The sequence below is a fragment of the Heloderma suspectum genome, chromosome 7 (genome assembly GCF_057233095.1).
Source record: "Heloderma suspectum isolate Gila_16-S chromosome 7, 16-S_ref, whole genome shotgun sequence".
In the NCBI taxonomy this organism is placed as follows: Eukaryota; Metazoa; Chordata; class Lepidosauria; order Squamata; family Helodermatidae; genus Heloderma; species Heloderma suspectum.
In genome coordinates, this window is record NC_139464.1 from 54,929,608 (window position 1) to 54,953,469 (window position 23,862).

At 43.1% G+C, this 23,862-nt stretch overlaps 1 long non-coding RNA gene across 2 annotated transcripts in view; it reads left to right on the forward strand.

Moving 5' to 3' along the window:
* The window catches only part of LOC146339819 (uncharacterized), a 40,525-nt gene that overhangs the window by 11,370 nt on the left and 5,293 nt on the right, over window positions 1-23,862 (forward strand). Inside the window, exons 2-3 of one of the 2 annotated variants that reach the window (XR_014784373.1) lie at window positions 1,857-1,994; window positions 4,078-4,188. This is a non-coding gene — a long non-coding RNA (uncharacterized LOC146339819). Of the gene's footprint in view, window positions 1-1,856; window positions 2,006-4,077; window positions 4,189-23,862 lie in introns of both variants that reach the window. The other variant, XR_014784374.1, reaches the window with a different exon arrangement.

The window sequence follows — 23,862 nt, forward strand, 5'->3', positions numbered from 1 at the left end:
ATAGAGCTTTTCCATCTTTGGCTGCAAAGTACATAATCAATCTGATTTCGATATTGACCATCTGGTGAGGTCCATATGTAGAGTCCCCTCTTGTGCTGTTGGAAAAGCGTGTTTGCTATGATCAGCGTGTTCTCTTGGCAAAACTCTATTGGCTTTGTCACCACACTAAAGCCAACATGGTTAGCTCAAAACCCCTGACCATCATGGCTTAGCATGATGTCTGAACAGGGCCGCTGATTATATTCTGACTGGTGATGGGTCTCAGGAGGGGCTCTTTCCCATCACCTGTTAAATCAGATTCACAGTTTGGGGATGCTTCTGAAGTTAGTGTTGCACCTGGATGCTCAGGTACCGGCAGTAGGCAGGAGTGCCTTTGCCCAGCTCAGGCTGGTGCGCCAAATGCATGCATTCCTAATAAGGCTAGACGTGGCCATGGCAACACATGACTTAGTAATGCCTAGATGGGATTATTGCAAAGTGCTGTACATGGGGCTACCTTTGAAAAATCTTCAGAAACTGCAGTTGGTCCAGAATGTAGCAATGAGAATGGTGATGACTGACGGGATCATTTATTTATTTATTTATTTATTGCATTTATACCCCGCCTTTCTCCCTCTCGCAAGGAACTCAAGGCGGCTTACATTCTCCTACTCCTCACCGTTGTATCCTCACAACAACAACCCTGTGAGGTAGGTTGGGCTGAGAGTCTGTGACTGGCCCAAAGTCACCCAGTGAGCTTCCATGGCCAAGTGGGGACTAGAACCCGGATCTCCCGGCTCCCAGTCCGTCACTCTCACCACTACACTACACTGGCTCCTACACTACACTGGCTCATATTATACCTGTTCATATTATCATATTATCATATTATACCTGTTCTGCAAGGGCTGCACTGGTTACGATATGTTTCTGGGCATTGTTCAGAATGTTAGTGATGGCCTTTGATACCCTAAATGGCTTAGTTCTGGGATACCTTAAGGACTGCCTCCTCCCATACCAACCTGCCCAAGCCCTTAGATGTGAAGGAGAAGCCCTTCTCTATGTCCTAACTATGGTGGAGGCATGGTTGATGGGGGCAAGAGAACAGTCCTTCTCTGACCTCATTTAAAGTGTGGAATACTTTGCCCCAGGAGACTTGTTTGGCACCCTCTGTTACAGTGTTTCGCTATATGGTAAAACCCCTCTTTGTTTAGGCAGGCATTTCTTTTATCAGATGGATACGTTTCATCCAATGTCTCTGTTTTATCTGCTGCATCTGTCTGCTTTATGATATTGGGTTCTTCTCTTCTTTTGGGAAATTTTATTGTATTTTATGATTGATTTGAATTTTAAGCACCAGAAGGGAAGGATATATATTTTTATATAAAATAAATAAAGGTATTCTCTGAAGTTGGAAGACAGCTTGTCTTTGTATAAAAGCACTGAAAGCTCATGAATAGTAGAACTTCTCTATGGGCTTTATGTATATTTTAATAAGATAATGTAGTGTTTGGATGTACTGTCAAACTATGGTTTAGACTTCAAATCATAATTTGTGATCCAGACATACACGTTTGTGTGGTTTCCCCTCTTCTCTGAGTTTTCCTGGAAGCAGAGCTCAAACAGAGCTTCCAAGGGTGAACCAGTGTCCCAAACATGGTTTATTGTTGCTGATGTAGTGCTAGTCTGTGGTTTGCAAACCAGCTTCAAACCGTGAAGATCCTGATTTGGCAGACACTTGCAAGCCTTGCTTTATTGGATGGTGTTGGTTCACACTTTGTGACAAAGCATGCCTTAGCAATACATCTGAACTATCTCAATAAGTTAATGATTAAAGGGGAAGAAATAATTGAGATTGTTGTATTTCCCTCTTGCAGATTTGTTTCTCCATTTAAGCCTGAGATCTTCCCATCTTTCTGTGCAAAATCCAGGTCCTGTTATCTAATGAACAAGAGTTGATTCAGCCTAAAGCCTGCAGACACTTCCTTTGTTCTAAGAGCAGTGAACCTAGCCAGGTAGCCATCAGGTAACTATGTATTCACAGGAACTATATTTTTTGTAATATCAATAATGCCTAATGGGAAAAAAGTGTTATTGGAATATTGGCTCATTTTCAAATGACTAGTTTCCCCAATATCATTTACCCAATTCTCTCTCTCTTTTATTACCTGTGGAGAAAAATTAATTCCTGACCAGTGCAACAGTGTTTTAAAATCAATAGGCCACATTTTGCACAGGTTACCTACGCTTTAGTCATGTACATGAGAGAGAAGTATGTAGAATAGCTATTTCCTTCTTGGGTAAATTGTCATTGAAGAAAAGCAGTAGGGATAGTTGATAAGGTTGTTTTCTAATGAAGGAAAGTGTGTCTGTATTCATCATATGACACTTGAAGGACTTATCTGGTTCATCCATGTGAAACTGCATCACCCAGAAACCCGTAATCCTGCAATGTCAGTTAGATTTTGTATGATATACTAAATGTCAGACATTGTACACATCTGCTAGCTGGAAATGTTTATGTCCTAGACTTCTCTAATTTAAGACTCAGCTTATTTACCGGAATTATTTCTCTCTTTGAGTGCCTGATGCTTGCCTCATTATGCAAGCATATAACATTTTAGGAGGCAGAACCAAGCTGGATGCTGTTTGAACTGCACAGCAATATTCACTTTACATGAAGTAAACTGGGGCAGGGATATACTTTGCTCCTGTAGGCATTCTGATGCTAGCATTGTTCAAAGAGAAGATCCTAAGTCTCAAGGCAGCTTCTCATATTAAGCCACACCTGTGTCTGCAAAGGCCAACAAATGTCTTGCTCAAACGGGTAACTGCGGGACTGTGATGAACGTTCTTAATTATTTGGATTGGAACTGAGGACCAGAAAGTTCTGTCTCCAGACAGTATAAAATATCAGCGAGTGTAGCGTTGCTGTACCAGGGACAATGTAGAGCTATTGAACCCCTCCATACTTCAGTGGCTGTTCTAGTGGTGTGTGTAGCTTGTAAATTCATGTGATGATGATGGACACAGGAGTGACTTGCAGATATAATTTTAAGTACTACAGAGATCAGGTTTGTTATATCATCTGATAATCAACAAAAATGTACGTGTGTGTGTGTGTGTGTATGCACGCGCACGTGTGTGTGTAACAGTCCCTAGCTTTGCTTTAAGCAGCAAACTAAAAACTTTAAAAACAGGCCTGATCATTCAAAAGACTCTCAATAATTACAAATTATGTTTGAAGTACAAGTTGAGATCATAAAAATGAGGTTGATGAGACAAAGGTTTCTTCTGTTCATTCATTTTTGAACTGTTAAGACTTCATGTATGTCATATTTTCCATGTTTTCTTCTCCTTCATTATAACAGTTAAAAACTTGTTGCTGTAATGAAAACTCAATTTCTAGGCTGATTGGGTTAGCAGCAGAGTGGAGATATGGGCGGCCTCTTCCTAGGGTCTATAATCAGTAATAAGCACCACTGAAGAAGGAAACAGACTTAAGAATGGATGAACCTGTCAAGTTCAGTTTCTCTCCATGGGCTTATTCACACAGAGCTTTTATCCTGCTATTGAGATTGGTTACTCACGGAAGTTTGCGGGTCCTTTAGATGATGTCATCAACCTCCAGGGCATCTCTCGCACTAAATGACCTGTATTCCTTTGTAAAAAGATTGGAGATAATGAGCTGTCACATTACAGCGCTTGAGTTCCCTCCATGAAAAGAGGAAAGCCTGCAATAAGAGGAGCTAGACCACAGGGCCATCTAGCAGCTGTATATGGAAACATATAAAAGATTCAGATGAGGGGGAAAAGGAGGGGGGAAAGAAACACGTGTAAAGGGAGTCTGTTGTGATCCTGCATTTAAAATGGAAGCAGAAAGCCCTGTTTTAAATGCAGGATTTTAGGCCGGTGTAGAGATGCTCCATTCCTCAATTTTCAAAGCTTAGGTTTGGTTCATCTAAAATGTTGAGAATTTTTTCACTCCTAAATTGTTTGTCCTAAATGACTATAATTGAAAACAAAAATGTCCATGTGCATTTCTGAACATTATTTTCACAATTACACACATATTGGGTACACTTTTCCCTAATATAGGCATTTTCAGATATTTTGATTGGAGAGCTCAACTGCAAAATTCGGAGAAGTGTGAATTTCGAAGGACATCTAAGTTTTGGTTCCCGTATTGGTGCAAAAGTACAAGATTAGGTAAGTTCACATTCACATGCAAACTAAAGAAATTTCTTCCCCACCCTAAACAGACTCAAAGCCAGGGCTGAATGAGTAGGGGGGGCATGTCTCTTACTTTACATGGGACAGTCTTCTATTTGAAGGGCTTCCCAAGGACATTTCTCTGTAGAGATTCTCTATTGGAAGGGCTCTTCAGTTTAAGTCCATGGTAAAGCTAAAGAACCCTAAGAAGGGGGAAGAAGGAGCTTGAGCTAGCCTACTAGTTTAAAACGTGGACTCTGGTCACCTGGTCAGAGTTCCCTACTATGGTGACATGTATTTCTATTTAATATCTATTCTAAATTATAGTAATTATGTCTAAATTTGCATCTATACATATAAATTAGTATATACACATTTTATGCAAACCCATGCTGTCCTTTATCCTCTTTTTTTCGGTGATGCATTTCCTTCTTTTTGGTGATGCATAAGTGGCCGTCTTAACAGTCAGTATTATATCATTCAGGTGGAAAGAAACCTGAGTCCAAATCAGGATTTTGGATAGCGGCCATTGCTGAGGAGTCACTTGGGGGGTTGGGAGATACAAGAGTAGGACAGATTTTATAGCAATGGACGAAAATGGGCACATCAGTGACTGGAACAAAGAGAAAAGGAGGAGGTGTTGATGAAATCTTTAAGATGAGCTGCTATACTGTCAAGATGAGAAGTCAGAGCATCCTGCTCCATTGACCAAGCGAAAGCCAAATGTTAGGCTCTTGTTATTTAAACCACATTAGTCAAGAATCATCTTAATAGCAATCTATCAGCATCCAGCACCCACTGAAATGGGAATCCTTCCTCCACACTGGGCCTGAAGATGGCATTTCTGGCCAAACATAGTTCCTTTTAGCTTACACAGTTATGTTCAAGAATGGACTGTTGGTGTTGCCAGTTCTAGGCATTAGTCCACAATTGGATTCCAGGAACGGGAAGATAGTAAAACATGGAAGACGATATTTCCATAGACAAGTATTATTATTGCAAGCAGTTATCCTCTGTACATAGAAAAAGTGGAAAAGTCACTTTTCTGAGGCATGTAGCAAACGTTTATATTCTCTACTCCATTCTGTTTTGATGGGCTAGATAGCGATAAGAAGATAAGATGAGCCAGGCTGGATCAGACCCAAAGCGTGTCTAGCCCAGCAGCCAACTAGATGTCTATGGAAAGGCACTTCTCAGTGTTGTTCCCCAGCAACTGGCATTCAGAGCCATATTGAAATGTGACATAACAGTACACTGTTTTTGACACCTGACCAGGTTTCCTTAGCCACAAATAGGACCAGCATGGGACTCGCTTCAAAGGGGGAATTTTAAATCAGGAAAATGGTGTAAGAGGAAAGGGTTAAGACCTCTCCCCTCAAGAGCTACTGCTCCAGTAAAATTTGGAGCCATCTACAGCTGCTTTTGAAGTAAAAACAAACATTGGGAGATCCAGTATTGAATCTCCTGCATAACATATAGTTTGTCCCTTAACAAGACTATTTTTCTGTTTTTTTGATAGAAAATGTCTTATTTTTGCTGCATTTTCCTGTCTGTTTCCCACCACTCTTCACAAAATAGCAGGAAATGACTATTGTACTGAGGCTAATTAAGACCAGAGGGATTTTAAAAAAAAACATTGAATGCCAGCAGTTTCTTCTTTTTCTTTATGAGGACAGTTTCCAAATTAATTGCAGCAGGAATCCAGCTGTATAGGTTACAGGAAGGTACATTTCAGCTACAGGTATTCACTGTATACAATAAATACAAAGCCAGTGGGAGTTTAAGGGACAAAACTAAAGGACCAGTAACACATATCTAAATGAAGCCAAGGTAGAGTGCTGTCTGATGTAGAACTGTACATTTTACTTGATGCACAGGTAAAATGCCACAGAGGATGATTTTCTTGAATGTGTAAACAAAATAAATATTTACCATTTCAGGATGCTGGCATGTTATTCACGTGTTATGTGTAAGCACTGCAACAGGAATTGTGAATGATTCCTGCTCCCCTTCTTTGTTTCTGGAACTTCTACATGAAATCTGGAACTGTCCTAAGACAGTGATAATATGTTTTCAATGCTCGTGATTTTAAAGTCCATAATATTATCATTTTTCTTAGGGCTGATTCAATAAGGGCTGATTCAATTCTCACATGTAAGAATATAAGAAGAGCCATGTTGGATGCAATCCAAAGGCCTTTCTAGTCCAACATCCTGTTTTCCACAGTGGCCAACCAGATGCCTATGGGAAGTCCACAACCAGGCCATGAGTGCAATAGCACTCTTGAGTCCCACTCATGTTCCTCAGCAAGTGGACATACGTTTCTGATGATTATGCGGCATATAAAATATATATCCTCGGCTCCATAAACACACATGGAACAGAACCAGCTCTTAGATTCCCAGTTCTTCTACAGGTCCTCATCTCTTTATCAGGGCTCCATGTTCTCCCATCCTTTTGATGTACATAAAAGCTACCAAGTATTACTCTGGTATTCAGAGTAATGGTATTTGTTCTTAACAACTTGTTAAATTAGTTTTGAGTTGGATAAGTACAATGTAAAATGTTTACAAGTTCAGCAATTCATGAAAAATATATACACAGCATCTTATGAAGCATCAATATAGGAGTTAGCCATAGCGTTCTGGCTTGTACTATATTTCCAGTGCGGCACTTAGTGCTGAGAGGCCCTTCCTGGAATAATGTAATCAATAATTTCTTAGACATTTGTACAATTCTGTTCATGTTTTATATTGCAATATCTGATAACCACAAGAGCATCACAAGAGCATCACCTTCAAGGGTAAGTCTTAGGCTACACTCACAAAAATCTCCAAATGTTGTGCCAAGAAAATCCAAAATTCTCTGCCAATAATGTCACATTATGCAACCCCAGAGAAAATCAGTATAAAATGTGCAAATGGTTTATGTAACACTTAAAGCCAGGAAAGTTAAAATTATGGGGTGTTGGGTATTGATGTAAAACATTCTATGTCAATACGAGGACTGCCAATATTGTAATGCCTTTATACAAATGTATTCACTAGGAATACTGTGTACAGTATTGGTCGTGACCTCTCAAAAAAGGATACTGTAGAGCTGGAAAAAGTGAAGAAAAGGGCAATCAAAATGATCAGGGGGCTTTTTGTGGCTTTTCAGTTTAGAAAAAAGACAAGGAAGGGGGTACAAGGTAAAGATTTATTTTAAAAAATTATCGTGTGGAGAAGTGAATGGAGAAGTTTTTCTCCGTCTCTCTTGATACTATAGAACAAGGATGGGGAACTGGAGGTTCTCCAGATGTTTTGACCTACATCTCACATCAGCCCCAGTAGTATATACAATGGTGGGGGATGATGGGAGTTGTAGGCCAAAACATCTAGAGGGCTAACACGTTGCCCACTCCTGCTACAGAACCTGGGGTTACCCAGTGAAATTGAATGGTGGGAGATTTAGGACAGACAGGAAGTACTTCTTTATACTTAATAGTGCTAAAACTTCATAGTTCAATCAAACTTCATAGTTCAATCATAATTAAACTATGGAAGTTACTACCAAGACAGATTCCTCTAGGGTTAAGCTGTCCGTGGCTATAGAGGCTGCACTGCCCAAAGTATTGAATGTTTTACACTCACTGCACATTTTCAACCATAAGGGCTAAAAACTTTCTTTTTTAGATGAACAAGTTGTAACTTTAGGATTCTGTGTCAAGTTTCAGTGCGATTCTATGCCAAATTCCAAGAGTATGTGTGTACCAATGTGTGGCCATTGGCAAACTACCAGACTTGATAAGCCCCCTATCAGATTAGCTCACGTTGTCTTTATGATCATGTGCCTCAAGCAGAGAGTAGGATAAAATTAAATATGAATTATTTTGAATTACTGAACTATGAATCTGACAAGGAACAGAGCCAAGTGAAACAGATGAATAGTAGCTCTAGACATTGTCACGCACGCCAAGTACCTAGGCTGCTTTGTGGGCAGCTTTAGGAGATTTCTCTCTCCCCCTTCCCCACTTTAAGTGGTGTGTTTGGGGTGCGGTGGGGTGGGGGAGCTGTCTTTCTCTCCTAGCCAAGCAGAGAAACCAATCAAAGCCTGTTTTTTCATGGTCTGCCTCCTTTGTTTTCACACAAAGCCCCGCCTTCTACCTTTTGTTTTCACCCTGGCTTTCTGCAGTTCTGCTTATGTAAAACAATGAAGATGCATGATAACAGGCACTTGCTCCAAGGTCGTCTTGTTTATCAGGATTAACTGTTACACCAATGAACAAAGCTGGGTGTTTAAGGGGGTTTCTCCTCCTGTCTGCTGGCCACTGGTCTTTGTGGTTCTGGATTCCAGATGGCACTGTATACACGCCCCCCCCCCCCCAATACAACTTAGAATGTTGTCCCGGCCGGGTTACTTCCACCCCATCACCCTGTTTGGAAATGGCTTTGATGCACAGTTTCCCCCCCTCTCAAGATAATGAAATGCAGCGGCAGCTGGCTAATGGCTGGGAAAGTGCAGACCCGGCACTGAACTCTTTCGATTAGACTATTCAGCAGCACCAAGGCACTGTCAGTCTCAAGGAGTGGGCAAAGAAAAGAGGCTGGTTGCCACGCAGCTTTTGGACAGGCTGCTGTAGGTGGGTTTTTCTTTCTGGGCTGAATAGAGGTGAGGTGGAAGAGGCAAAGGGAGGCTGGATTCATCACGTTTCGCTGGCAGAGTGCTTTAGAGGAAGCGAGGCAATGGGGCACTTTGTAAAAAATCAAAAGTAAGAAAAGGTTTGGGCAGACTTTAAAATGGATGGTTTGCCCCCCAAAGCTAAGCACTCATGATGCCCCTCTATTCCTTTTCAGATCTCATTAGCTAGAAAGCAGGAGGTTTGAAATCAGTGGAGGCTGGTGGCTTCGATGTCAGTGAGGCGATGAATCCACTCTGAGTTTCAGTCAGAACCAGTCAGAACTCTAACTGAAGCACCTTGGATATCTCCTTTAGAGTTCTGACTGAAACCCGGAGAAGATTTGCCACCCCACTGACATCAGAGCCACCAGCCTCCACTGTTTGAAATCTCCACCATTTCAGTGTGAATCTAACACAGTACTAAAATATTTTATACTCGTGTTGAACACCAAAACTCTCTTCCTCTGGGTTTATTTTTCATTATTTGTTACATTTATATCCTGCCTTTTCCTCCAAGGAGCCCAAGGTGACGTACATGATCTCCCCACCATGTTATCCTTACAGCAACTCTGTGTGGTAGGCTAGGGTGAGAGTCAGTGACTGGCCCAAAGTCACTCAGTGAGCTTCATGGCTAGGTGGGGACTTGAAGCCCAGAGAGCTTTGGCTATGGGGTGGTATAGAATATAATAAATGAATGAAATGAATCCAGGTCCCCAGTCTTATTTGAACACTCTAACCACTATACCACAGCGGCTCTCAAATATCCAAACTATATTATATATCCTTGGTACGGTTGACCGAGGAGGGCATTTGAGAATTGAGTCTCCTCTGCCAGCTGCAATAAAAAAATGGGAGCCCAAGTGCCTCCTCTCACTTCCCCATCTCCTAATGCAGCCTTGTAAATAAGAACTGGCCTGGTAGCCACAGGTGACAAAGAACTGCATGTAGGCGAGTGCATGGAATTCCATGCTGGTGGAGAGACTGAGCACCCTGTCCCTCCTCTGAGTCCAGGACAGAAACCAAGTGAGCTGGCAGAGGAGGGAGCTCCCTCTTCTGGTAGGGTGGCCATGTGTCCTCTTTTACAGAGGACTGCCCTCTATTTGAAGACTTCCTCTGTTTGAAGGGCTGCCCTGTTGAATTCCAGTTTAAAGATAAGGAGCCATAAGCACTGTTAATCAGCAGTTAGCACCTGGACATCAGGCTGAACAGGCAGTACCGGTCATTTGATCACCGTCTTCTGCACTATGGTGAGATTTACTGTATTTCTATTTAAAGTATTTCTGAATTAGCATCTAGGCATGTACATCAGCTCAAGAAAATTTTATGCAAATTTGTGTCCTCTTTTGTACTGTCTTTTGGTGATGCATGCCCTCTTTTTTTGCCAATTCAAAAGTGGCCACCCTACTTCCATGGCCAGCATAGCAATGCAGCGGACTGCTGCAGGACAGGTGGAGATCTCTATGCCTCTGCCAGTCCCCAGAAAGGCAGTAACTTTGGGGGACTTGTTTACAAGTCTGCCCTAATGAGGGTACTCTCTATAATCAATAAAGAGTGAGGGGGGAGTTAAATTCTGTGGCACCTGAATTCTGGAACAGATTTTTTAAAAAGTACTATATACAGTAGCTGAACTAACCATTGCTAACTGGACAATTTCCAACAATAAATAAATAAACAAACCTACCTACCTACCTACCTACCTACCTTTTGGACTCATTGTTCTGACCTATTAATGCTGTTATTACTTGCGTTTTGGTTTTGTTCTAGTAGAGGTAACAGCTGCAGGAATTTTAGCCTTTAAGATTTCTTTAAAACACTTTCACATAAAATGCCCCAAACACAAAAGAAACTGAAATATAACCTTTTCTAAAACACATTAAATTTAGGTAATTTTCTCCCCTATAATTTCAGGCTGTCTGCTTCCAGCTGGAAGAGAAGCAGATGAAAAGTACTAGCGCACATTAAATAGCTTGCTCTTTGCCACAATAGCGAACATTTCCGGATGGGAAAAAGCTACATTTTTAGACCTTTGTTCTGTAAAGGCTTTTGCTGATCAGAGACAGGGAATGCATTAGGCTAACTTGTGTGCAAGACCCGTGTAGCTCCTTCCCTCCATCTTGAGTTTTTTGGAAACTCACTGAATGCCCATGATTTCTTTTCTACTGTAATAAATATTAGAAATTTTACAGTGAAAAATATTCAGTTTGCATTGTGGGCCATAATTTTACCACAAAATAGGTAAGTTACTTACAATGGGGAAACAGGAAGCACTCTTTAAATGCAAAAATGTTTGCATTGTAAGAGTTTGTATAAAGGATTTCAATATAGTCCTTTGAATTAGAGTAAGCAATGGGATTACATCAAAGATTGGTTTAAGTATGGATTTAACAGCTTGCGCCTAAGATTTGCTGTGCTAGCATGTAATTGCTTATGGTGGGACATAAAACCATTGCACAAGCAGGCATAATGTAACTTAATGCCAGTGTTTCAGAGACATTATGCTGGCATCGTAGGTAGATACACTGGTGTAAATGTTTGCAGCAGCTATGCTGAGATGCTTAGTCTAACCAAACCTTCTGAGTTCCATCCACCGCTAAGTATATCTTGCCATTTTGAGGCTGTTGAGATCACTTTTGTCTTAGACTGAGGTTTAATTGTGGGGCTGGGCTCTCCCTGAATCATCACCAAACCCTTTGCTTTTCAGTTAACTGTGACCGATCAGCCCAGTTCATGGATGGGTTGGGATGGGATCTTGGAGGCATGGCATTTCCCCTTATGACTATACACCTATTGAACACATGAAAACATCAAACATGAACACTTTGAGTAGTGACAAGTTCTGGGGACCTGGCACTTACCCACATTTGGTTTCCTTTGGAAGGAGGTCAGTGGAGGGTTATTGGATCTTTGTAGTGTTTATGTTTGTTTATAAATATACAGGTTGAATATAGGTGGAAGCGCAGCTTAAACACTTCAGTGGACAGCCAATGTCCACTGATTCCACATCAGATCTGCAGGGAGGACCCAGCACTCTAAGATACTTACAGACCCCAAACTTAGCTCTCTGTGGCAGTACTCAACAGGGCACAACTGCAAATGTAAATTGGCACACCAGCTAATGGTAGCAGCATTGCTCTGGAGTACTTTATGCCAGCGCAACATAATTTACATTAGCCATTCTGCCACGTTAGATACTGCTCTTCCTCTGTGTTGGACTCACACTACAGTCAGTTGTGCTTTTCACATGCAGACACCTTGCACCCTCCTCCTGGACTCTGGAGGAGTCGCCTCTTCTGACTATCGCTTAGTAGGGGTGAACGAAAGTCACTTACCTTTTCTCGCAGCTTTTTCGCGGTGGGGGGGAGCGCTTCGCTGCTCCCCCCGCGAAGTTCAGGCCGGGGGGGGGAGGCTTCCCGCCTCGCCCGGCCGAAATTCAGGCCGGGGGGGGGAGGCTTCCCACCTCGCCCGGCCGAAATTCAGGCCGGGGAGGAGGCTTCCCGCCTCGCCCGGCCGCGAACACGAAAGTAAAAAAAAAAAAAAAAAAAAGTCCCCTGATAGGCTACGTGACGATTCACGTAGCCTATCACGGCTAGATCTGGAAAGTCAGCCGTGATAGGCTACGTGAATCGTCACGTAGCCTATCACGGCTGACTTTAAAAAAAAAAAAAAAAAAACGCGTACGTGAATGGCGGCCCCCATAGGGAGCCGCCATTCGCGTTCCTTATTTAGTCGCTGTAGTCTACGTCAATGTTTACGTAGACTACGGCGAAAATAAGGGCAACGCAAATAGCAGGGGACGTTGTTTTTTTTCTTCTTTCATTGCAATGGCGGGGGCGGCAGCCGGTCGAAAGACCGGCTGCCGCTCCCGCCCCGCTCGAACACCGGACGAACCGCCAGCCGGACCCGCCGCCGGGAGGGACATTCAGGGAAGGTAAGTCCCGTCCGGGGGGGGGGGGGCGGGGGGCGGGGGGGCGGAGGATTTCTCCCCGAAACTTGTTCGGGGGGCCGAACACGTTGGCGCTCGGCCCCCCGAAGTTTCGGGGAGAAATTCTCTGCCATCCCTATCGCTTAGCCACCTTAGATCCCATGGAGACACACCACTGGAACATCACAGGCTATCAATGCTCCTCTAAGCCTAAGGGCAACCCGTACTGGCAGCTCTACTCACAGAAATCTGACTGGGAGCCTGTAACAATATATAACTAGTGACTATCCAAGCCCTCGGGCAGAGGTCTTCCTCAGGGCCAAAAGAGACATTACAGTTGCATCTTTTTTTCATTTTTACTCTATAATAGGCACAGGGATCTGGACTGGGACCGTAGCATGGGAGGTAGGGGGATTTTTAAGATCTGGATTGGGGTTCCTACGCTTATGCTAAAATAAAAATGAAAGACGACATAGCTGCTAAATATGGCTTTAAAGTAATGTGTATTTTGGCCCTCAGCTCGGCTACCTGAGATTCCTTTAAGTGGACTTGCAGGGAGCAATATTTTCCTTCAGAGAATATGTTTGAGAGCTAGGATGGCCATGGGTCCTTCTTTACAGGGGACAGTCCTCTATTTAAAGGATTGTCTAGTCCAAAGCCTGTTTAAAGATAAGAACAACAAGAAGGGAGGGAGTGCAGGTGCCTTGAAGTTGCCCATCAGCAGTTAGCATTGGACTGCTGTCCTTGGGGGGGGGGGAATGCCTAAGTGACCATCCTATTGGGAGCTCTAATTTGTTCTAGGGATACTTTCCAATACAATTCCTCTTTTCTTTCCTCATTGAGGTTAAATTTCCTCATTGCAAAGCATAGTAATCATTAATGTTTTGTTTTGATCTGCCTAGCTCACACCACTTAGGAACTAATCAGAAGATAAGAACATAAGAAGAGCTGTGTCAGATTGGACCAAAGGCCCATATAGTCCAACATCCTGTTTTTCACAGGAGTCAACCAGATGCCTATGGGAAGCTCACAGCGGGTCCTGAATGCAATAGCACCCTCTCATTCCTGTTCCTCAGAAACTAGTATTCAGAGGCATATGTTTCTGATGATTATGATTATATCCTTGGCTCCATAAACACACATGGAACAGACACCAACTCTTGGTTTTTAGTTTTTCTAAAGGCCTTCATCTCTTTATTAGGGCTCCACCTTCTCCCACCCTTTTGCTGTGCATATAAAGCCACCAAGCAAGGGTATTTGATATATTCTGCTGCTACATTAAGACCCTTGTGTTGAGTTTCCTTTCCCCTATCATAAACTGTATAAAGTGTTCCTATGTGGATAGTCTTCATCATGTGACCCTCCTGCTGGCAGCTGGTGGGGACATGGAACAGGGCCTGACTCATCCATAACATAATAGAGGTATTCACATTGTAACTTTGTAGTGTGCGCGCGTATGCGCGCATGAGTAAAGCTCGCCATGAAAATGCTTTTTCAGCAGCATCCTTGTGGCAATTGTAACATGTAGCTCTCAGAGGAAGACATAATTCCAAGACCACTAGTGATAGTTTCATTTCTTCCATGAGAGAATGGAGGTAGCTTTTGGAAGTGTTTGTATGGAGCGCAGACAGCAGGATGATATATGTGACCTACACATTGCTTAATGACTACTAAATCCTTGGCGGTAGTTTGAGAAGCAGGCATTGCCACAAAACAGCCTTACTAAAGCTCTTTAATGACCTTGCTGTCACATCTGATTGGCCGTCTGGAGAGCAAAGTGTCACTTGAAACTTTGCCTGCCAGGAAAATTTAAAGGTAACTTGTGAAGCAGACACTAAAGTCTACTTGAGCCTTAAAACAAGGGGAATAGCCTAGTGGTTTAGGCACCATGACCCTCAATTCAATAAAAAAAACTATTTTCCGAAAGATGCTGTATACATACATACAAACACACATGTTGGATACTTTTAGATATTATCCCTAGATGATGCTGTGGCAAAACCACCCCATGGTTTTATTTATTTAAACTCTGTGTTTATGGCTTAATAGCTTCTCCATACATTTGATGGAGTAGCCTATCAATTTGTGTAGCCTATCACGTGAAAAAAAGGCAAACCTACATTTGCGTGGCCTATCGTGTGAAAAAAAAGGCAGGGACGCAAATGGCGTCCGGGACGCAATGGCGTCCAGGATGCCATTTGCAGCCGTAAAGATCTTACTTTACGCTAAATGCAGCCATATACGGCTGCATTTACCTTAAACTAAGACCTTTACGGCTAGGGGTGTACAAAACCCCGCTTACTTGGCTCTGCCCGGTTCCACTGGGGGGGGGAGGCACTCCGTCCCTCCCCCCAGAATCCTGGCCAGCTGGCTCCACTCCGCGGGGATTCTGTGGAGCTGCTGGCCGGCTCCGCCAGCAGCTGGACATCCAGCCGCTGGCTAGCAGGGATGCAAATGGCGGCGGCCATAGCCTATGTATAAAGACTATGTAAAGACTTACGTAGCCTATCACATCTGGGTTAGAAAACAAAACAAAACCGCGCACGCAAATGGCGGTGGCTACGGCCGCCGCCATTTGCATTCCTTATTTTTGGCCGTCTTAGTCTACGTAAATATTTACGTAGATGAAGATGAAGACAAGAAAGGGGAACACAAATAGCATAGCGGATGCTATTTGTGTTCCCCTTTATTTTCACTGTCTTAGTCTACGTAAATATTTGCATTTGCATGCGCGTTTTTTTTTTTAACCTAGATGTGATAGGCTACGTAAGTCTTTACGTAGCCTATCATGAGTGGGGGGGGGAGAACAGACTGCAAATGGCGGCGGCGGCAGCCGGTCGGAAGATCAGCTGCCGCCGCCACCGCCGAAGCCGCCACTAGAGCCGCCGCCATCCGGAACATCCGCCCCAGGTAAGTCTCCTTACGGGGGGATCCGCGGGGGGGTGGGGTGGGGGGTGTCAGGCTGTTCTGCCTAGGGTTGGCGGAGAATTTCTCCCCGAAACTTCGGGGGACCGAGCGCCAACGTGTTCGGCCCCCCGAACAAGTTTCGGGGAGAAATCCTCCGAACCCCCCCTGCCCCCCGCACCCCCCCCGGGACGGGACTTACCTTCGCCGAATGTCTCTCCCGGCGGCGGGTCCGGCCAGCGGTTCGGCGGGTGTTCGAGCGGGGCGGGAGCGGCAGCCGGTCTTTCGACCGGCTGCCGCCGCCGCCATTGCAATGAAAGAAAAAAAAAAATCGCCCCCTGATAGGCTACGTGACGATTCACGTAGCCTATCACGGCTAGATTTGCAAAGTCAGCCGTGATAGGCTACGTCAATCGTCACGTAGCCTATCACGGGTGACTTAAAAAAAAAAAAGTGTGTACGGATAATGGCGGCCCCCATAGGGAGCCGCCATTCCCGTTCCTTATTTGGTCGCTGTAGTCTACGTAAAGATTTACGTAGACTACAGCGACTAAATAAGGAACGCGAATGGCGGCTCCCTATGGGGGCCGCCATTAGCGTACGCGCTTTTTTTTTTTTTTAAAGTCACCCGTGATAGGCTACATGACGATTGACGTAGCCTATCACGGCTGACTTTGCAGATCTAGCCGTGATAGGCTACGTGAATCGTAGCCTATCGGGGGGCGTTTTTTTTTTTTTTTAACTTTCGCGTTCGCGGCCGGGGCGAGGCGGGAAGCCTCCCCCCCAGCCTGAACTTCACGGGGGGACCAGCGAAGCGCCTCCCCCCCACCGCGAATGTCCTTCGAGGACAGGTAAGTGACTTTCGTCCACCCCTAGTTCCGCCACGGAGTTCGGGGGGCTGAGTGCACTGGCATTCGGCCTCACCAAGATCCGTGGCAGAATTCTCTGACATCACTATTTACAGAGCCATCTTGGACGCCATTTATGTCCGCAGTCAATCCCCCTTAGTCAGCGATACGGCATGGCGGCTGTATTGCTGGCGCTTTGGAGCCTGCTGGTGGCTCCGCGGAACTGAAGAGGATTCTGGAGGAAGGAATGGATCGCCTCCCCCAAAGGGCGGATTCCCAGCTGGACCAGCAGGTAGGGAATCCACTCATCCCTAGTGCAGACATGAATGAGGGGCCACAAGAGTATTCTAGCAAATGGCTGTGTTTTATGCTGCGATGATGATGATGATGATGATGTATTAGCTGCCCATCTGCCCAGCTACTCAGCCACTCTAGGTGGCGTACAGTACAAATAACAACACAAAATACAACAAATTTACCTAATCAACTGAACAAAACAACATTGCTCTAAAAAACCCTAACCCACCCCAAATGCCCACCCGTACAGCCAGGTTTTCAAAGCCTGGTGGAAGCTCATCAAAGAGGAGGTCACTAGGGAGGCAATTCCACAGAGTGGGGGCCACCACAGAAAAGGCCCTCTCCCTAATCCTCACCAGCCTAGCTGTCCTGGCTAATGGGACAGATAGAAGGCCTTCGTTGAACAGTATCCCCCGTGTTGTTGGAGGCACTCCTTAAGATAGACTGGGCAGGAACCATATAGGGTTTTAAAGGTCAATGCCAACACCCTGAATTGGGCCCGGAAACCAACTAGTAACCAGTGCAACTCCTTCAGCACTGGAGTGATGTGGTCTCACCAATGGCTGTCTTTAATCAGGCGGGCCGTGTTCTGCACCAGCTGCAACTTCCGAACCATCTTCAAGGGTAACCCCACGTAGAGTGCATAACAGTAGTCTAGGTGAGAGGAGACCAGGGCATGATCTACTGATGAGAGCAGATGGGTAGGGAGGTAGGGGCGTAGCCGCCATATCAGATGGAGTTGGTACAGTGCTGCCCAGCTCATGGCTGACACCTGAGCCTCCATGGACAGCTGTTAGTCTAAGATGACTCACAGACTGAGGACCTGGTCCTTCCTGCGCAGCTGCACTTCATTGAACCCCAACTGCCCCTTGTCTCCCAGAAAAAGTACTTCAGTTTTGTTGGGGTTCAGTTTCAGCATAGCCCTTTCCATCAAGCCACTCACTGACTCCAGACACTTGGACAGGGTTTCTACAGCCAACCTTGGCGAGGATTTAAATAAGAGGTAGAGTTGCATGTCATCTGCGTATTGGTGACACTGCACCTCAAGCCGCCTCCAAATAAAACATATATACAGAGACATGTTTGTTAAAACAGGTCTCAAAGCAAAATAAAAATAAAAACTTATGGTGTCAGATCTTGGATTCAAAAAGGTTTATTTTCACAGGGATGGTGGTGGGGTGGGTGGGAGGAAAACATTTTACTATTGAGATCTAAGAGTCTAATTCCAGCTAGTGGGGGAAAATAATAGAAATATTTGTTCTAGTTTACTGTAATCTATGTTTAGCTGTCTGGAGGCCAACTTCTACAACTGAATCAACATACTCTGATGTTATATGGATTTTATATCATATTTCCTAGCGTAAATAGTTATGGTTTCTATCTACTCTGAATCTCTGCAGTGCTCTTATAAACACTCCCCATTAACAATTTGGTGTGATCGAGTGAATTTATTTCCTACAGATCAACAACTTGAGAAAAAGTGCATTGAACTTGCTTGGGAGAGGACAAGGGTGAGTTGTGTTGACGGCCCTTTCAAGCAGTTTTATAGATGCAAGAAATACACATCAAAGTAGTCTAATCTGGAGGTGGTTGAGGGGAATGTCAATATACGACATACAGCACGAAATTCTACATTCTACCTTGGACAGCCTTCAAGGGGTCTGTCATTAAAAATAGCATTAAGAGGCTTTCTATACCCATTTTATGTTGTTTGGAAAACTGTCAAGCTACAGCTTTTTCTGAACTATTAGCTTTTAGCAATAAAGCTGAAAGAAGAGGGGGAAATGGACCACATGACTGAGGCCTACTTTATATGTTACCAAACACATTTTTGTGGAGGAATTTGCCCATTTATCTTGTGTAGATCATTATACCATTTGACAAACATGGAAAGGGAGTAAATTTGCAATGTCAACTCATGTAGGATTGTCACATGACACAATCTATATGAAGGAATTGTTCAGGTTTCTTCTGGACGCAACTGACTTTTGAGTAGGAATTTGATCATGTATACAATGGCCCTGAGTGTTGGCACTTTCCCAAGGCATGTTTAAATTGCCTTTTGAATTTCCTGCATCTCTATAATGACAGCACATCGGTCTGCTGCGACATGCCTGTTCAAACCTTAGCGATGTTGTGCCCATAGAAAAGGGTGGGAATTGTATTTTTAACACAGAGCGGTCTGGACATACTGGGAGATTACCACCTGGTTATGCTCTTCCTTGAGTCAGCATCTGTTTGTAGGAATAGGACAATGCAGACCAGAACCAAAGTCATGTGAAAGCTTTCCAGACCTTTGTATTATAAGCACTCTTTGCCTCCATAGAAGTCTCTCAAGCTAGGTCCCATGATAGGTTCTTTGAAAGCAGCAACACCTCTGGAACAGATATTTCCAATAGCATTATTACAGTCCAACCTTCCTACCCACCATAAAGAAGCTGACCAATGTATCTAAAACAAAAACAGCGTATGCAATACAAAAAACCATGCACCTACTAATCATGCATTTTTTTCCTCACACAAAATGACTTGGCTAGTTTCCCTTCAAGTATTGTTGGGTCTTCAGTTATTTTGTCCACAAACAAGTCATTTCCTCTTTCTCTGAAGCAATCAAATTGGCTCCCCTACAGGCATTTTCCACCGCAGGCCCCACATGACTGAGGCCAACTTTAAAACTGTTCTTTTTGCATTTGCCTTTATAGTTGCGTTTTATAAAGGGTGTTGTTGGCAGGTGGGACTTTTTGGCTGTTGGTATCATACTGTGAGAGACACTGCTTCTTGCTAGAACTTTATATTATACATTCATATATTAAACATTCATTTCTTCAGTTACTGCAATCGGTCCAAAGAGCTGCTGCCAGACTGTTGACTGGGGCTGGCTACAGGGAGCATACAACTCCCTTGTTAAAACAGCTTCACTGGCTTCCAGTCTGTTTCCGGGCACAATTCAAAGTGCTGGCTATGACCTATAAAGCCCTATACTGCTCCAGTCCAGGTTATCTGAAAGACCGTATCCTCCCTTATGAACCTGCCCGTGTCCTGAGATCAGCTGGGGAGGCCCTTCTCTCAGTCCCACCACTGTCACTGGCACGTTTGGTGGGAACCTGGGAGAGGGCCTTCTCAGTGGCTGCCCCACGGCTGTGGAATGCCCTTCCCAGGGAGGCTAAGATAGCTCCCTCCTTGATGTGTTTCTGCAGGCAGGCTAAAACATTCTTGTTCCAGCAGGCCTTTGGGACATAGTTGGAACTTGGAACCTGGGAGTAAGCTGCTAAAATGCTGTTTTAATCTTTTAATATAATTTTAATTGTATTGTTAAATTATATTTTAATTTTTGTATATTTTCATATGTTTTAATTGTATATCTTTTAATATTTGTAAGCTGCCTCTTGTCCCAGTACTGGGAAAAAGGTGGGGTATAAAAATAGTAGTAATAATAATAATAACAACAACAACAACAACAATAACAATAATAATAATAAATAATTGTAAACTGTTGTCTTCATTTTTATTTTTTTTTAGAAAGAATGACATATTTGCGGTGTGTGTCTTTGTGACACATACTTTAAAATGTATTTTCTTCTCTGAAGATATGAAGTATGTTTCTATTTTTACTTTAACAGTCCAATCTCATCTGTTCTAACTCTTAAAGTATGTATTTGCTTTCTTTTGAAAGCTGGCTGTAAAATATGGATGGCTGGTAATATATTTTTCTTATAAACCTCCATCAAAATATATTATTGCTTTATGTTGCAACTTCTATGGCCAAGATGAGAATAGAAATCTGAAAGGCTAAGGGTACAATCCTATGCATATTTAGACAGGAAAAAATCCCCCCACCATATCCCAGCCAGCATGGCTGGTTGGGGAATGCTGGGAGCTGTAGGACTATATTTTCTGTCAAAATGCGCATAGGATTGCACCTTAAGAGTATGAAATAAAAAGCTAATGGTGTTAGGTGTCCCCAGAATGAATATTTTGATCCAGATGACAACAACATATCCACTTATGGGGCTTTCAGTGGGGCTTGGCCAGGAAAGGTTGTATATGGATTGTGCTCTCTCCCCAGAGCAGTATAGATGTTTGGCCATATTGAGTGCTATAGATGTTCACACCCAACAAGGTCATGTTTGATTTTGATTCCAGGCTACAGGCTGGCGCCATCCTCGAAATCATCTTGAGCTCTGATGATGACAGTATCATTTTAATGCATAACTCAACTGGCATCATTCCAAATATAGCCTTGGCAAAGGATCAGTCAGCATGGATATGGTTAGCCATGTTGCTTTTTGAACCGGCCACAAAGCTGACATAAGAAATGAATTAACTTACCTCTCAGTCCTAGGCATATTTACTTAGAAGTAAGTCCCACCAAGTTTAATTGGTCTTACTCCTGAGTAAGTGTGAATAAACTTGCAGCAGTGCAGCCTGAGCCTGTGTATGTTTACTCAGTCAGAAATAAGTTTGACTATATTAAAATGGGGCTTTATTCCCAAGTAGGTGTGTGGAAGATTATGGTCTTAATCATAAAAAATACATTTAAAAAAAACCTTCCTAGCTTTACTGTGAATTCACAATTTGATGACTCCTTGTGTTAAATCCTCATATAATTCCCTTAAGGCATAACAGATTGCCAAATTTGGCCTGAGGGGAAATCCTCTTCCAAGTGCAAATAAAGGCTCCATCAACACTTTAAACTGATATAAGTGGACTGAAATTTACTCTCATGTTTACTTCTGTGTTAAAAAAAAAGCATCACTATTGTCATCGCGCACATTATTATTATTATTATTATTATTAATTCTGCAACAGCAGTATCTTAACTCATGTTGTCTGCAGACTCATGTCTAACCTTACACACAATCTGAAGTACAGGGCTTTGAACTTGATGTGAGGTGTATCACAACTGATTCCTTTCCCTTAGTCAAGGCACACGCATGCACACTTCAATAGTAATAGTAATTTAAACGATCAGAAAATACAGAAAGAGAGAGACCGGGGAATAGCACCATATAGAGCCATTTAGGGCTTCTCCCCACAGGGCTTATATTGTGTGATCAAGTTTGGTTACTCATGAAAGTTTACGGGTCCTTTACATGACATTGTCATTTTAATCCCGCCTTTGTAAAAGAAGGGGAAAGTCCAATTTTTCTCTAGGAAGCATAATGAAGCGCTTTACTTGCTGTGTACTTCCTTAGTGGCACTATAACAGCATCACCACCTAGTGGCTGTAAAATGAAACACATAGAACTTCCTGAGAAATATGTGTCAGCCTGTGTAAAGGAGACGATCTTAATCCCGCAAAGAATTCATAAGTGGAAGTCCCAGAAAGGATGAGGGATTTTAGCCTCATGTGGTGAAGGCCTAAGTTACAAGAGTGAATCAGGTAAGGTGAATGGAAAGCATAATGCCTAGCTGTGAGTACACCGAAGGAAGCTCTAATTCTAATTGGGAAAGTGGCAGCGGTAGGGCAGAGAGAGAGAGAGAGTGGGGTTGAACAAGGGATAGGCTTAGGCCAGTAGAGAGCCTGAAGGCTGTTGGGAGTGCTGTACAGAGGAACTATGAGAGAAGAAGCTAGCAGCGAAGAGGCTACTGGTACAAGCAGAAATGGGAACAACACGGGGTTTCCTGTTCCCAGAGACAAGAAGATGGACCCAGTTTGTAGTAGCTTAGGTGCTGGTGAAAATAGAGAGTAGAAAGCTTTTGGTGAGAAAGGGTATCTAGTCCATCTCTTGACCATTCATAATATCACTCAGTCCCTAAATGGGGTCTGCTTGGACAGAAATGTACAGGGTGCCTTATGGAGCTACACAGGTGGGTCCCTGCTCCCTAAGAGACAATGGGGAAATAACAAGAAGGGAGATACAGACAGACAGAGAGGGAGGGAGGGTTGAGAAGAATGTGGACAAATGCCATTACACATATTTAATGCTTGGTGGAGTCTTTTAAGATAACAGAAGAGCTTTGATCAGCTGAGGGTGGTAGGGTTGGAGGACTTGAGCCGAAAGGTAGGTTTAACTGCCATAGCTTTTCCATTTTGCCCTTTTGGTTTTGTTGCAAACGTACCAAGAAACAAAATACTGTCCTGCCAGTAGAATATATTTTTTCTTTAATCACAAACATAACTATGAATAAAAATAAAAGGAAATGTTGCTTCATGGTTTTTTTATTGAATGAGGCACACAACAATATATGAATAAGTTGGGACTTACCTTAGGGCCAGCCAGTCATTTAAGAGTGTCGTGACAGTTTGCAGGCTTGGGTGTTCTTAGCACAAGTAAATGAAAGAAGATGGAATACATTCTTATATGTCCTCTTTAGTCTTTTGGTAACTGGGATGCCCTGGAGATTGTCTGAGTGGTTGATTTAATGACATGTACCTTTGTTTTACTCCAGAAGAGATGGGTAGTTCTCAGACTGAATGGCTTTAAAAATTGGAAATGTAAAAGGAATAAGCAACTCATATTTGGCTAGACATTTCTCCATCTCCAGAGAACAGTACGCTGACTATAAAGAATTACCCATTCTTCAGAGTTATCTTGTTGCTAGGCTTGATTTGCACTTGACAGTAAGTGGAAAAACAAGCTTTATCACTGGAATTCTGTTAATGTTCATTGCTGTTATGAAATGTAGGCTCAAGAGAAAGGTAACAAATTTTGTTACCAGCTGGAACTGTGGGGTAACAGGCTCTCGTTGATTTTCCCCACAGAGAATGCTGAAGAACTCATTTTGTGTCAAAGTAATTGCACTAGCAGGTGCAGTTAAGCAACTGTGTTTTGGTTGCGACACTGATGTGTCCCACTGCTTGCCACAAATGTTGATTTTATATATATATGAATGAGTCAGTTCTGCTTTTATAATCTCGTCCAAACTGCCTGGAAGAACTGTATAAACAAGGGTAAAGCAATAGCTAGAGATTACAAAAAACAAGATGCCCACTTGTGTAGCTGTCTAGAGGATGAATCTATCTAATAACAAATTGCATTTTAGATGATTGCTTGGAAGGAGTCCTAGATTAAGCACTGAACAATTAAGAACTGTTGT